Source organism: Pleurodeles waltl, chromosome 2_2, assembly GCF_031143425.1.
Source record: "Pleurodeles waltl isolate 20211129_DDA chromosome 2_2, aPleWal1.hap1.20221129, whole genome shotgun sequence".
Taxonomy (NCBI): Eukaryota; Metazoa; Chordata; class Amphibia; order Caudata; family Salamandridae; genus Pleurodeles; species Pleurodeles waltl.
The window spans coordinates 217,520,852-217,535,389 of record NC_090439.1 but is presented as its reverse complement, the minus strand read 5'-3'; the positions used below and the strand labels follow the sequence as shown (position 1 = coordinate 217,535,389).

At 42.7% G+C, this 14,538-nt stretch overlaps 1 protein-coding gene across 29 annotated transcripts in view; it reads right to left on the bottom strand.

The window, feature by feature from the left end:
- CTNND2 (catenin delta 2) overlaps positions 1–14,538 on the bottom strand; it is a 3,139,673-nt gene that overhangs the window by 2,270,966 nt on the left and 854,169 nt on the right. The window lies entirely within an intron of this gene.

Sequence of the window (14,538 nt, the reverse complement as noted above, 5' to 3'; positions counted from 1 at the left end):
CTTCGTAAGGCCGGTTTAATTTTCGTCTCTGTTAGAATCAGGCTATTTATTTGGGAGAGGGAGCACCCCTACCAACTCAATAAACCTACTCCATTTAGGCAAAACACAGTTTAGAGAGAATTTCTGTTGAACCATTGGTAGCTATGGCATAAGCAGCAGGCAATCCCCACAGACCTTCATGCTAAGTTCAAGTAGGACCACGATTTTTAAAGTAAAGAACACAACACAATAACATTTTCCAACCGATTAAGAAAATGAAATAACAATTTAATGATCAAAAAGACACCAGGATCATCTAAATACATCAAGGAGAATCAAAGATATGGATTTTTAAACTTTTAAGGCAGAAAGCCACAGAAAAAGTCAAGCACTGTGTGAAAAACAACCTTGCAGAAGCCCAGGACCAAGATGCAATTTCAGAATTTCAGGGCAGCAGTGAAGGAGAGGAGGTTGGATACACCAAGCGGGTTGCCACGGTTAAAGGTCTTGCCTTCAGTACTTTGTCACAAACGTCAAGGATAACTACTCCGCGTTATTACAAGTGCTATATGATATAATACACTTGTAATATGTCAGACAAGATATCTATCATGTTTGTTTCCCAAAGAGTTAATAGGTGTGTTATAATTGCTGGATATTCAAGCTTCACTGAACTGGTAATTTTGGCTCCCATTCAAAGAGGTCTTTGGAATGGAGTGATGCATTATGTTAAAAATAAAAGTCCCCAAATTGAGAGCAGCCAATAAATAACAAAATAAAACAAAATACAACATAATACAACACAACATACCAATACTCGCTTCACAGGCGATATTTGTAGAATGATAATTAGGTCTCATAAAGCAGTCACAATAATTATAAACAACTTTGAAAGTGTCTGAAAATGTTCCAAAATCCTAACAAATAACTAGGAGTAAGTAGCACAGAACAAAGGAAATATACTTGCTATAAATATTGCCCCAATATACCACACATTTTTCTATAAACTACAAAAGGTATCTGGAAAGGAGTGTAAGCCTCTTGAATCTAGGTGGGGTTTGGGATCAGTCACTTTCCACAATGGCTCTTAACAAAGCAGTCAATAAGTCATGTAAACTGCTTAGTTCGTTAAAAGACAAAGAGGCTCTGACCAAAAGGTCGCATGGCTGGCTGACCCTTAATTCGTATAAAACTCTAAAAGAATCTACACTCTTGGCCGGCCCCTACTCACGGAAAATTAAGCAATGCTTTTTAAGGCTTAGGCTGGGCGATGTCCCAACGCCTGACCTCCTCCCAATCTGGAAGAAAGGGCCACAAGTGGGTGCACAGGAGTGCCGCCTTTGTCATCTGGCAGTAGAAAACCTGATGCATGTGGTCTGTATTTGCTCGGCACTGGCTGAAGACAGAAAACGTTTATTGAAAAAAGAAATAAACGGCCTAGGGATTAGATCCTGCAGACAAGCACTAATCAAAGCATTCAACCCACAAAACACCATATTGAATATTAGATTGGTTCAATTTTTGGAAATTTAGTCCGGTAAAATAACATCTGCTGAAAGAAGCCTGCGATAGGGAGGGCGAAAACAGAGACATAATCCACCTACTTTGAGTAGAAATGACAAAGATAGGAAGGTATTTTGGTAATATTCGCCATATAGCCAGACCACTATGAAGTACTGTATTAGAACCCGGAGTCAAGTAGGGATTCTTTTTCCTTGTGAAATATGCTTTCTCTCAGTTATTTAAAAAGGTTATGTAACTTATATGTTTTAATGTATGAGCACGGTTTTGTTAACTTTTTTTGTCGAAGGACCACTTTTATGGTTTTAATTAACTAAGAAAATAAACAATCTCTCTCTCAAATTTATCCTAAGCAATGAGACTGGAACTTCTGCTGCAAAGGCAAGACATAGAAAATGTGGCAGTGAAAAGCCTCTGCTAGAAAAAGCCAAAAAAGTCATTGGTTAAGGTCATATCCCCGGCAAGCAGGTGATTACGACTGATGTTAATAGTGGAACAATATGAATCAATCACAAAGTAGGATTAGAAGATTTACTACTAACAACCATGACTTTACATTTTGGGAGTACAACATGAATAAATGAGAGATTCTTCCAAAGAGCACTACAGGGGTATTCCCACCAAGACAAACTATGCTGATCTAAAAACTTCTAGAGAGAGGTGGGTATTATTTGTTCTTTAAACAACTTAATTAAATTCCAAATGAAAGACTGAATTATTTAAATAGGCCAGTAATACGAAATACTGGAAAGTAAGGAGTTCATAATCATTGTAATTTATTTGCGGTACCAACATATAGGAAAAGTATCTGAGTTTTAAACCACGCACTCTGCCCTTCAAGGATATGCCAGCATTAGAAAATAAAAGCATTTGGATCAGGCCCAAACTGCTGTGATCTGACCCTTATATTTCAGACCACAGAAGGCAAATCTCTTGTGGAATCATTCTGGCAGCATAATATTAAATCTACAATTGGTGGCCTGAAAAATAGGAAGCACACAGCGTTTAATCTACTTCTTGAATGAGTGCCTCAGAAACTTCAGACCCTAGTCGCCCCTCCATACTGTAGATTTCTGTTCATTGAGATATTGATCACTATGAATGAATGAATCAAAGTTCTAAAGAGAAGTTCTCTGAATAAGACCCAAGACCATATTGTCCAATCGGCTCCATTAATACTTACAGGGAGTGCAGAATTATTAGGCAAATGAGTATTTTGACCACATCATCCTCTTTATGCATGTTGTCTTACTCCAAGCTGTATAGGCTCGAAAGCCTACTACCAATTAAGCATATTAGGTGATGTGCATCTCTGTAATGAGTAGGGGTGTGGTCTAATGACATCAACACCCTATATCAGGTGTGCATAATTATTAGGCAACTTCCTTTCCTTTGGCAAAATGGGTCAAAAGAAGGACTTGACAGGCTCAGAAAAGTCAAAAATAGTGAGATATCTTGCAGAGGGATGCAGCACTCTTAAAATTGCAAAGCTTCTGAAGCGTGATCATCGAACAATCAAGCGTTTCATTCAAAATAGTCAACAGGGTCGCAAGAAGCGTGTGGAAAAACCAAGGCGCAAAATAACTGCCCATGAACTGAGAAAAGTCAAGCGTGCAGCTGCCACGATGCCACTTGCCACCAGTTTGGCCATATTTCAGAGCTGCAACATCACTGGAGTGCCCAAAAGCACAAGGTGTGCAATACTCAGAGACATGGCCAAGGTAAGAAAGGCTGAAAGACGACCACCACTGAACAAGACACACAAGCTGAAACGTCAAGACTGGGCCAAGAAATATCTCAAGACTGATTTTTCTAAGGTTTTATGGACTGATGAAATGAGAGTGAGTCTTGATGGGCCAGATGGATGGGCCCGTGGCTGGATTGGTAAAGGGCAGAGAGCTCCAGTCCGACTCAGACGCCAGCAAGGTGGAGGTGGAGTACTGGTTTGGGCTGGTATCGTCAAAGATGAGCTTGTGGGGCCTTTTCGGGTTGAGGATGGAGTCAAGCTCAACTCCCAGTCCTACTGCCAGTTCCTGGAAGACACCTTCTTCAAGCAGTGGTACAGGAAGAAGTTTGCATCCTTCAAGAAAAACATGATTTTCATGCAGGACAATGCTCCATCACACGCGTCCAAGTACTCCACAGCGTGGCTGGCAAGAAAGGGTATAAAAGAAGGAAATCTAATGACATGGCCTCCTTGTTCACCTGATCTGAACTCCATTGAGACCCTGTGGTCCATCATCAAATGTGAGATTTACAAGGAGGGAAAACAGTACACCTCTCTGAACAGTGTCTGGGAGGCTGTGGTTGCTGCTGCACGCAATGTTGATGGTGAACAGATCAAAACACTGACAGAATCCATGGATGGCAGGCTTTTGAGTGTCCTTGCAAAGAAAGGTGGCTATATTGGTCACTGATTTGTTTTTGTTTTGTTTTTGAATGTCAGAAATGTATATTTGTGAATGTTGAGATGTTATATTGGTTTCACTGGTAATAATAAATAATTGAAATGGGTATATATTTTTTTTTGTTAAGTTGCCTAATAATTATGCACAGTAATAGTCACCTGCACACACAGATATCCCCCTAACATAGCTAAAACTAAAAACAAACTAAAAACTACTTCCAAAAATATTCAGCTTTGATATTAATGAGTTTTTTGGGTTCATTGAGAACATGGTTGTTGTTCAATAATAAGATTAATCCTCAAAAATACAACTTGCCTAATAATTCTGCACTCCCTGTAGTATAGGATCCAAATGGAAATCATTCTAAGGAATCTTTAAGTTAGGATGGAGAGGGAATACGTTATCTCATGATTTCAAGGTAGTTCTTGGCCCAACACAAGTGGAAGGTGCACATTTGGGAGTCTAGTGTCTAGAAGGTGGAGGGCTAGAAGGCAGAGCATTTTCAGCTTATTCAGACACTGGTAAAATGTCCTGAGGGGGCAGCTAGTACACTCCCAGGTTCGGTCAGATTGCATGAGTTACAGGTCACTAAATCGTATGCAAAACATCGGGTGTCATAGTACAACAGAAGTCACAACACGCATAAAGACCCTACCTACCCAAATCATTACTTGGCAGGTCCATTCTACATTTGCATTTGGTGTGGGGGGTTATGGTTTGGAGTTATGGTTTGCATGGCAGGTCTGCGAGCCTATTTTAGGGGTTTTGTTTTTATTTCATAGCTATAGTAATATTTAGTTAAAGTTATTAAAGTGAATCTCAGTTTTTTTTAAACAAATATTAACAGGTTATGATTAAAGCTAACCAGAACTTCATGATAACTCTGGGCCTGATTTAGAGTTTGGCAGATGGTTTCTCCATCACAAACATGACAGATACCCAGCCTGTCATACTGCGATGTCCACTGGATATAATGGAAGCGTAATACAGCAGACGGGATATCCGTCATGTTTGTGAGAGAGTAACCCCATCTGTCAAACTCTAAATCAGGCCCTGTGTTTTTTCCGATGTAATGATAAATGTGCTTTTCTGGTGGTTGTGTGGAAATATGTTTTGAGTATGTGGTAGGAGTGGTGGTAAATGATAATGCTTATGTATCATGTTTCAACCTGCCTGCTCTGCATGGCATTCAGCTATGTGTAGAGTGGGTTGATTTTAGGACTGGTCAGAAGCCCTGCACATGGCTAACCACTGCTGCCTGTAGCCTTTGGTCACTTGCAATGGTGATTTGCCACTGCAAACAACCTTCCAGGTGGCTGACCACAAACTACGCCAAATGTATATAGCAAGTTAAACCAAATTCTGGTATCAGAACTTTCTTGCAAATCATGTAATATTTATAGCAATAAGCAACAACACCTGAAGCACAGTGTAACTAGGAAACAGCACATACTCAAACCTCTAAATAACACTACATTCATAGTCATCTCACAGTGTTAAGGTTAATATGATGAGTAAGTTTGACTACCATTATATATATATATATATATATATATATATATATATATATATATATATATATATATATATATAAAATCGTGCGTGAACTAGGCTTAGTGCCGAAACGCGTTGAAGGGCTGGAATCTTCACAATAAAATCAGCATTTTCGGAGTTCTCAAGTCCATGTGTACGGTTTTTGGCCTTAAAAGACTTATTCTTCAAGTTTGTGTATACTGGGGGCCGCACCAATCTACACGTGCCACTCCTGAGGTGGCAGCCTGGCTAACGCTCCTAATGGATATGGAATATATATATATATATATATATATATATATATATATATATATATATATATATATATATATATATATATATGTATATATAGAAAATGTCACTTACCCAGTGTACATCTGTTCATGGCATGAGACGCTGCAGATTCACATGCTTTGCACATCCCGCCATCTAGTGTTGGGCACGGAGTGTTACAAGTTGTTTTTCTTCGAAGAAGTCTTTTCGAGTCACGAGATTGAGGGACTCCTCCCCTTTCGGCTCCATTGCGCATGGGCGTCGACTCCATCTTAGATTGTTTTCCCCGCAGAGGGTGAGGTAGGAGTTGTGTATTATGGTAATAGTGCCCAGGCAATGGAGTAAATATGTATGTACATAATGTGGTTTAAAGTGATATATTTACAAATTTACAAATGTTCAAGATCAACTTCGAAACAGCTACAGGCTCCCGGGGAGGCGGGTGGGCACATGTGAATCTGCAGCGTCTCATGCCACGAACAGATGTACACTGGGTAAGTGACATTTTCCGTTCGATGGCATGTGTAGCTGCAGATACACATGCTTTGCATATACTAGTAAGCAGTTATCTCCCTAAAAGCAGTGGTTCAGCCTGTAGGAGTTGAAGTTGTTTGAAATAAAGTTCGTAGTACTGCTTGTCCTAGTGTGGCTTGTTGTGCTGTTAACACATCCACGCAGTAGTGTTTGGTAAACGTATGAGGCGTAGACCATGTGGCTGCTTTACATATTTCAGTCATTGGAATGTTTCCTAGAAAGGTCATGGTAGCACCTTTCTTTCTAGTTGAGTGTGCCTTTGGTGTTATAGGCAGTTCTCTTTTTGCTTTGAGATAACAGGTTTGAATGCATTTAACTATCCATCTGGCAATGCCTTGTTTGGATATTGGGTTTCCTGTATGAGGTTTTTGGAAAGCAACGAACAATTGTTTCGTTTTTCGAATTTGTTTTGTTCTGTCAATGTAGTACATTAACGCTCTTTTGATGTCTAATGTATGTAGTGCTCTTTCAGCTACAGAATCTGGCTCTGGAAAGAACACTGGTAGTTCTACTGTTTGATTCAAGTGGAACGGTGATATGACTTTTGGTAAGAACTTAGGATTTGTTCGTAAAACTACTTTATGCTTGTGTATTTGAATAAATGGTTCTTGTATGGTAAATGCTTGTATCTCACTTACTCTTCTTAGAGATGTGATGGCAATTAGAAATGCTACTTTCCATGTTAAGTACTGTATTTCACATGAGTGCATGGGTTCAAACGGTGGACCCATGAGTCGTGTTAAGACAATGTTAAGGTTCCACGAAGGAACTGGTGGCGTCCTTGGTGGGATAATTCTTTTCAGACCCTCCATAAAAGCTTTTATGACTGGGATCCTAAATAGTGATGTTGAATGCCTAATTTGCAGATAAGCTGAAATAGCGGTGAGATGAATTTTAATAGATGAAAAAGCTAGCTTTGACTTTTGTAAGTGCAGTAGGTAGCTGACGATGTGCTTAGCAGATGCGTGTAAGGGTTGTATTTGTTTATTATGGCAGTAATAAACAAATCTTTTCCATTTATTTGCATAGCAATGTCTTGTGGTTGGTTTCCTAGCTTGTTTTATGACCTCCATACATTCTTGTGTGAGGTCCAGATGTCCGAATTCTAAGACTTCAGGAGCCAAATTGCTAGATTCATAGATGTTGGATTTGGGTGTCTGATCTGTTGTTTGTGTTGGGTTAACAGATCTGGTCTGTTTGGTAGTTTGACTTGAGGCACTACTGAGAGGTCTAGTAGTGTTGTATACCAAGGTTGTCTTGCCCAAGTTGGTGCTATTAGTATGAGTTTGAGTTTGTTTTGACTCAATTTGTTTACCAGATATGGAAGGAGTGGGAGAGGGGGAAAAGCGTATGCAAATATCCCTGACCAACTCATCCATAATGCATTGCCCTGAGACTGATCCTGTGGGATCTGGATGCGAAGTTTTGGCATTTTGCGTTTTCTTTTGTTGCAAATAGGTCTATTTGTGGTGTTCCCCATCTTTGGAAGTAGGTGTTTATTATTTGGGGGTGAATCTACCATTCGTGGATCTGCTGGTGATCCCGAGAGAGATTGTCTGCTAACTGATTCTGAATCCCTGGAATATACTGTGCTATTAGGCGAATGCGGTTGTGAATCGCCCAATGCCATATTGTTTGTGCCAGGAGACACAACTGTGTTGAGTGTGTTCCTCCTTGTTTGTTCAGATAATACATTGTTGTCATGTTGTCTGTTTTGACAAGAATGTGTTTGTGTCTTATTATAGGTTGAAATGCTTTCAACGCTAGAAACACTGCCAGTAGTTCTAAGTGATTTATGTGAAACAGTCTCTGCTGAGTGTCCCATTGTCCTTGGATGCTGTGTTGGTTGAGGTGTGCTCCCCACCCTATCATGGAGGCATCTGTCGTTATTACGTATTGAGGCACTGGGTTTTGGAAAGGCCGCCCTTGGTTTAAATTTATATTGTTCCACCATTGAAGCGAGGTGTATGTTTGGCGGTCTTTCAACACTAGATCTAGAAGTTGACCCTGTGCCTGTGACCATTGTGATGCTAGGCACTGTTGTAAGGGCTGCATGTGCAATCTTGCGTTTGGGACAATGGCTATGCATGAGGACATCATGCCTAGTAGTTTCATCACCATCTTGACTTGTATCTTTTGTTTTGGATACATGGCCTGTATTACGTTGTGAAATGCCTGTACCCTTTGCAGACTTGGAGTGGCAATCCCTTTTATTGTGTTGATTGTCGCCCCTAAGTATTGCTGTGTTTGACACGGCTGAAGGTGTGACTGTGTAGTTGAGTGAGAAACTTAGTTTGTGGAGGGTTTCTATGACATACTGTGTGTGTTGTGAACACCGTTCTTGCGTGTTGGTTTTGATTAACCAATCGTCTAGGTACGGGAACACATGTATTCGCTGCCTTCAGATATGAGCAGCTACTACTGCCAGTTTTTTTGTAAAAATTCTTGGCGCAGTTGTTATCCCGAATGGCAACACTTTGAATTGGTAATGTACCCCTTGGAATACAAACCTTAAGTACTTTCTGTGTGAAGGATGTATCGGTATATGGAAGTATGCATCCTTTAGGTCTAGTGTTGTCATGTAGTCTTGTTGTTTGAGCAGTGGGATTACATCCTGTAATGTCACCATGTGAAAGTGATCTGATTTGATGAAGGTATTTAATGTTCTGAGATCTAATATGGGTCTTAGAGTCTTGTCATTTTTGGGTATGAGAAAGTACAGACAGTAAACTCCTGTTCCTTTCTGTTGAATTGGTACTAATTCTATTGCTCCTTTTTGTAGCAACGCTTGGACCTCTAGTCCTAGAAGATCCATATGTTGTTTTGACATATTGTGTGTTTTCGGTGGGACGTTTGGAGGGAATTTGAGAAATTCTATGCAATAACCATGCTGGATAATTGCTAGGACCCAAGTGTCTTTTGTTATTTCCTCCCAATGTTTGTAAAACTTGGTTAGTCTTCCCCCCCACAGGTGTTAGGTGTTGGGGATTTGTGACGTGGAAGTCACTGCTTGTTTTGAGGAGTTTTGGGACTTTGGAACTTCCCTCTACTCTTTTGGAATTGTCCCCCTCTATATTGTCCCCGAAAACTTCCCCGCTGATATTGGCTCTGATAAGTGGGCCTTGTTTGTGAGGTTGTGGGTTCTGTAGTTTGTCCTCAAAACCCCCCTCTAAACTGCGTTTTGCAAAATGTGTCTCTACTCTGTGGGGAGTAGAGTGCGCCCATGGCTTTGGCCGTATCAGTGTCTTTTTAAAGTTTTTCGATAGCAGTGTCCACCTCCGGCCCAAACAACTGCTGTCCGTTAAAAGGCATATTAAGCACGGCTTGTTGTATTTCCGGCTTGAATCCTGACGTACGCAACCATGCGTGTCTCCTTATGGTTACTGCTGTATTTACTGGCCTAGCAGCTGTATCTGCTGCATCCATTGCTGACCGTATCTGATTACTTGAGATACTTTGTCCTTCCTCCACCACTTGTTGTGCCCTCTTCTGGAACTCCTTGGGTAAGTGTTCAATGAAATGTTGCATTTCGTCCCAATGAGCCCTATCATATCTTGCCAGCAGTGCCTGAGAGTTGGCAATACGCCATTGGTTGGCAGCTTGTGCTGCAACCCTTTTCCCCGCAGCGTCGAACTTGCGACTCTCCTTGTCTGGAGGTGGTGCGTCTCCTGAGGTGTGAGAGTTTGCTCTTTTGCGAGCTGCCCCTACTACCACAGAGTCTGGTGTTAATTGCTGCGTGATATATACAGGATCTGTTGGCGGTGGCTTGCACTTTTTTTTCCTACTCTTGCAGTTATGGCCCTGCCCTTCACAGGCTCCTGAAACACCTGTTTGGAGTGTTTTAGCATTCCAGGTAGCATAGGTAAGCTTTGGTATTGGCTATGAGTCGAGGATAGTGTATTAAACAAAAAGTCATCCTCAATCGGTTCTGCGTGCAAGGTGACGTTATGAAATGCAGCTGCTCTTGACACCACCTGTGTATAAGCTGTACTGTCCTCAGGTGGCGACGGCCTCGCTGGGTAACAGTCTGGGCTGTTATCTGACACTGGCGCATCATAAAGATCCCATGCGTCGGGATCATCCTGACTCATTCCAGTATGAGTTGGGGATTGCATCAGTGGTGGAGTGGCTACCGGTGATGTGTGCGTTGATGGTGGTGGGGATGGTGGCGGTGTTGTTTGTTTTGCCACCTGTGCCTGTGGCTTATTGTCCTTTTCTTGAAAGGCAAGGCTTCTTTTCATCCTAATTGGGGGAAGAGTACTTATCTTCCCTGTGTCCTTTTGGATGTGGAGCCTTCTCTGAGTGTAGTCTGGCTCCATTGACTGTAGTTCTTGTCCGAACGTATGTCCTTGCATTTGGGAGGACAGTCCCTGTTCCTCTGTCTAGGAACCTGATTTCGGTTCCGAGGCTGGATGTTTCGGAATGGAAATCTTTTCGGTAGCCTTTTTCGGCTCCGACGACACCTTATTTATTTTCTGCGTCCCGGTCTCTCGGTGCCGACTTGTTTCGGTGCCGCCCTCTCGGTGTTGAACTTGCTCGGTCCCGCTGTCTCGGGCTCGAGTTTGCTGTGTGCCGGTATCTCGACCGGAGTCGGATGACTTCGACACATGCGTGCCCTTTTTCGGTGCCGATGGTCGGTCACCTATTTTTCGGGTTAAGCCATGGCCTGCTGGCGGTGGTGTCCCCTGGGCTTTTGTGGTCTTCTCGTGTGTTTTGTGTGTCGACGTCTTAGTCACGGTTTTAGGCGTCTCTTCGGGATCGAGCTCTTCCGAGTCCGAGTCCTGGATGGAGAAGGTTTCTTCTTTCTCCTCCAAGTGTCTTTGTCCTGTCGGCGCCGACGCCATTTGCAGTCTTCTTGCTCTTCGGTCTCTTAGGGGGTCATTCCGACTCCCGCCGGCGGCGGTAACCGCACGCCCGGCGGGAGCCGCCGGCCATTCTGGCTTTCCCGCTGGGCTGGCGGGCGACCGCCAGAAGGCCACCCGCCGGCCCAGCGGGAAAGCGCCTTCAACGAGGAAGCCGGCTCCGAATGGAGCCGGCGGAGTTGAAGGCGTGCGACGGGTGCAGTGGCACCCGTCGCGATTTTCAGTGTCTGCTTGGCAGACACTGAAAATCAATGTGGGGCCCTGTTAGGGGGCCCCTGCAGTGCCCATGCCAATGGCATGGGCACTGCAGGGGCTCCCAGGGGCCCCACGACACCCGTTACCGCCATCCTGTTCCCGGCGGTGAAAACCGCCAGGAACAGGATGGCGGTAAGGGGGTCGGAATCCCCATGGCGGCGCTGCAAGCAGCGCCGCCGTGGAGGATTCCCTGGGGCAGCGGGAAACCGGCGGGACACCGCCGGTTTCCCGTTTCTGACCGCGGCTGTACCGCTGCGGTCAGAATGCCCATGGAAGCACCGCCAGCCTGTTGGTGGTGCTTCCGATGTAGTTGGCCCTGGCAGTCGGTGACCGCCAGGGTCAGAATGACCCCCTTAGTGTCTTCCTCGACCGAAACGCTCGACAGGCTTCACAAGTATCTTCCTTGTGTTCTGGAGACAAACACAAGTTACAGACCAGGTGCTGATCTGTATACGGATACTTGTTGTGGCATTTGGGGCAGAAGCGGAATGGGGTCCGTTCCATCAGCCTTGAAGGGACACGTGGTCGGGCCGACCAGGCCCCGACAGGGGATCGCAAAAACCCCGAAGGGCCACCGGAGCTCTTCAAAAGTCGGTGTCGATCTGTTGTAACTAACCGGATACCGAATGCAAACAATACCGTTGAATTTTCCGAGATTCTAACTATCTTTCCGAACCGAAACACGGAGCGAAAAGGAACACGTCCGAACCCGATGGCGGAAAAAAAACTATCTAAGATGGAGTCGACGCCCATGCGCAATGGAGCCGAAAGGGGAGGAGTCCCTCGATCTCGTGACTCGAAAAGACTTCTTCGAAGAAAAACGACTTGTAACACTCTGAGCCCAACACTAGATGGCGGGATGTGCAAAGCATGTGTATCTGCAGCTACACATGCCATCGAACATATATATATATATATATATATATATATATATATATATATATATATATATATATATATATATATATGTATGTACATTATATTTTAAGGTGTACGCTCTAAAATTCCTATGCAGAAACTTTCCCTCAGAGAAAATTGTAGCAAGACAAGTATTGGAGAAGCTAATAGGCTTGACCTTCACAAGCTTTTGCAATGGTTACATTTTTTTTATTTTTTATTGTAGGCATACGCCACAAAAAAATGCAACCACCTAAATGTGGCCCCATAAGCTTGCAATAAATGTTTATGTTCTAAAACATTCTCTGCAATGTGCCATTTTTCTAGGGGTAGTTTTGAATGACATGCTTTTCAGTTGCAGATTCAGCTGAAGAAAACAAAATGATATGGCCACCTAACCAAGCTTTCAGATTGCAGGCAGCTATAATGTTAGGTAAACGTTTGATAAAAGCAAATTTAAGAAGGAGAAAAATAAACACAACACTTGAGGCAAACTAAATATCTGATATTTAAAATTAATATAAAAAGTGAATAAAAAAAAATTATCAGACATGTCAGTAAAGAAAAAATAATTGTACTTCCATTGAGAGTTTCCATAGGCGGTTGAAGACCTGGCTATTTTAATCTGGCTGACTTCACTTTGTTGTGTTATGCTGGGGAGCTGTGTGGGGCAGCCATGAGTTTTATAAAGTTGTTGAAACGTAACATAACACGACACTTAGGTAGGCATGAACAAGGTACACAGGATTTGTGCAGTCACTCAAAGTGAAGGAAACTAATGGGTAGGGTGGACTGACCCATTGCCACATCCTGTATACTGTGGTGGGTAGAAGCAAAATGTAAATTAAAACTTAACCGCCTATGGCGAAGCTCAACAACCAAAACCCCCTCTCTGTATATAAATTAGGTATGATTGTTTTGGAATAACAAAAGTTTATAGAGACAGCTAAAGCAGTGTCAAAGGACAGACAAAGATGAACCCATGTGCATTGCGATGCAAGCACTCAATACAAGGAGGAGTGACACCATCAGCCAAGAGCATGAGATGAGGTGTGAGAGATGCGTCTCTGTGGACTGGAACCAAAAACCACGCCACGTATGAATTGATAAGAATAGATCATTAGACAACTGCGCTATTATGCCAGCCCTAAAAGGCAGAAATGTACTGCTTCTCATTTGTGTGTACTCATGCTGCAATGGAGTGGGCTATGGTTAGCACTGGCCATGGCCATTCTTCCCAGGAAGCAATGCATGTGGATGTGCCTTTCCCACACTAATAAACTGTGCAATATGTTCTCCTTTATATTCACCCCACATTCTTGTCCTATCAAGTTACAGCAACTGTCTCAGACAGTACTCCAGCCTCTTGTTCCACAGTAGCTTCTCACTAAAGCACACACGTCAAAAAATCTCTCAGATGAATATGGAAACAAGGGGTTATCAAATGAGGTCTATGTTTGCAAAACTGTAATACTACAATCAATTGGGCAGTGTGTTTATTTAAGGTTTGCAACAGTGCTTGCTTGCTACATCACTATGGAGAAAGTAGCAGCGATTTGCAGGGTGCAGCACAGTGTGCACGTGGAAGCAGCACACGAGAGAGAGCAAGAAAAAGCATGGTCTTCCCTTTGAGTGCTGAAAGAGAAAGCTATAAGTAGTTCCCTTAATGTAGGAAGTAGAAGGACAAAAATCATCTAATTTAAAGTATGGGAAAGAAACTATGCTTCAGAGGAGGAAGTGGCGTCATCAAATAAGAGGTAAAGCAAGTGAGATTGTCAAGAAGCCCAACCAATGGCAAGCAATAGGCTGGCTCAAAACCCCTTGTACATTTTGGTATTGTCCACAACAGATATTTTCGACAACACAGTTAAAAGCTATCTGTTGGTGAAACTTAAATGCAATGTCAACAGAAAGGAAACAGTCAGAATTACATACAACCTCTTCTGTACCACATAATCTCTTTCTTTCAATGCAGATTTTGGTCAAAACCTCTATTTTAGCATGGTCTGTTGGGCCACAAATAAATGTTGCACTGGTTGGTAGTGCAAACGGCAAAATTGCCTGGCACATAGAAACTTGCCTATAACCAATGCAAAACTGCAAAGCACCAGCGCACTTTGTGTGGTCTGATCCCCTGGTTATTTATTCGAAGTATTAGTCACTCATATGGCACAATTCCCTTCAATTTTTCTCTACAAGTTAATTAATACACAAGGCCTGCCAATGCTGTTTTATCTAGATCACATTGAAAATACAGCAAATTTGATGACTCGTGA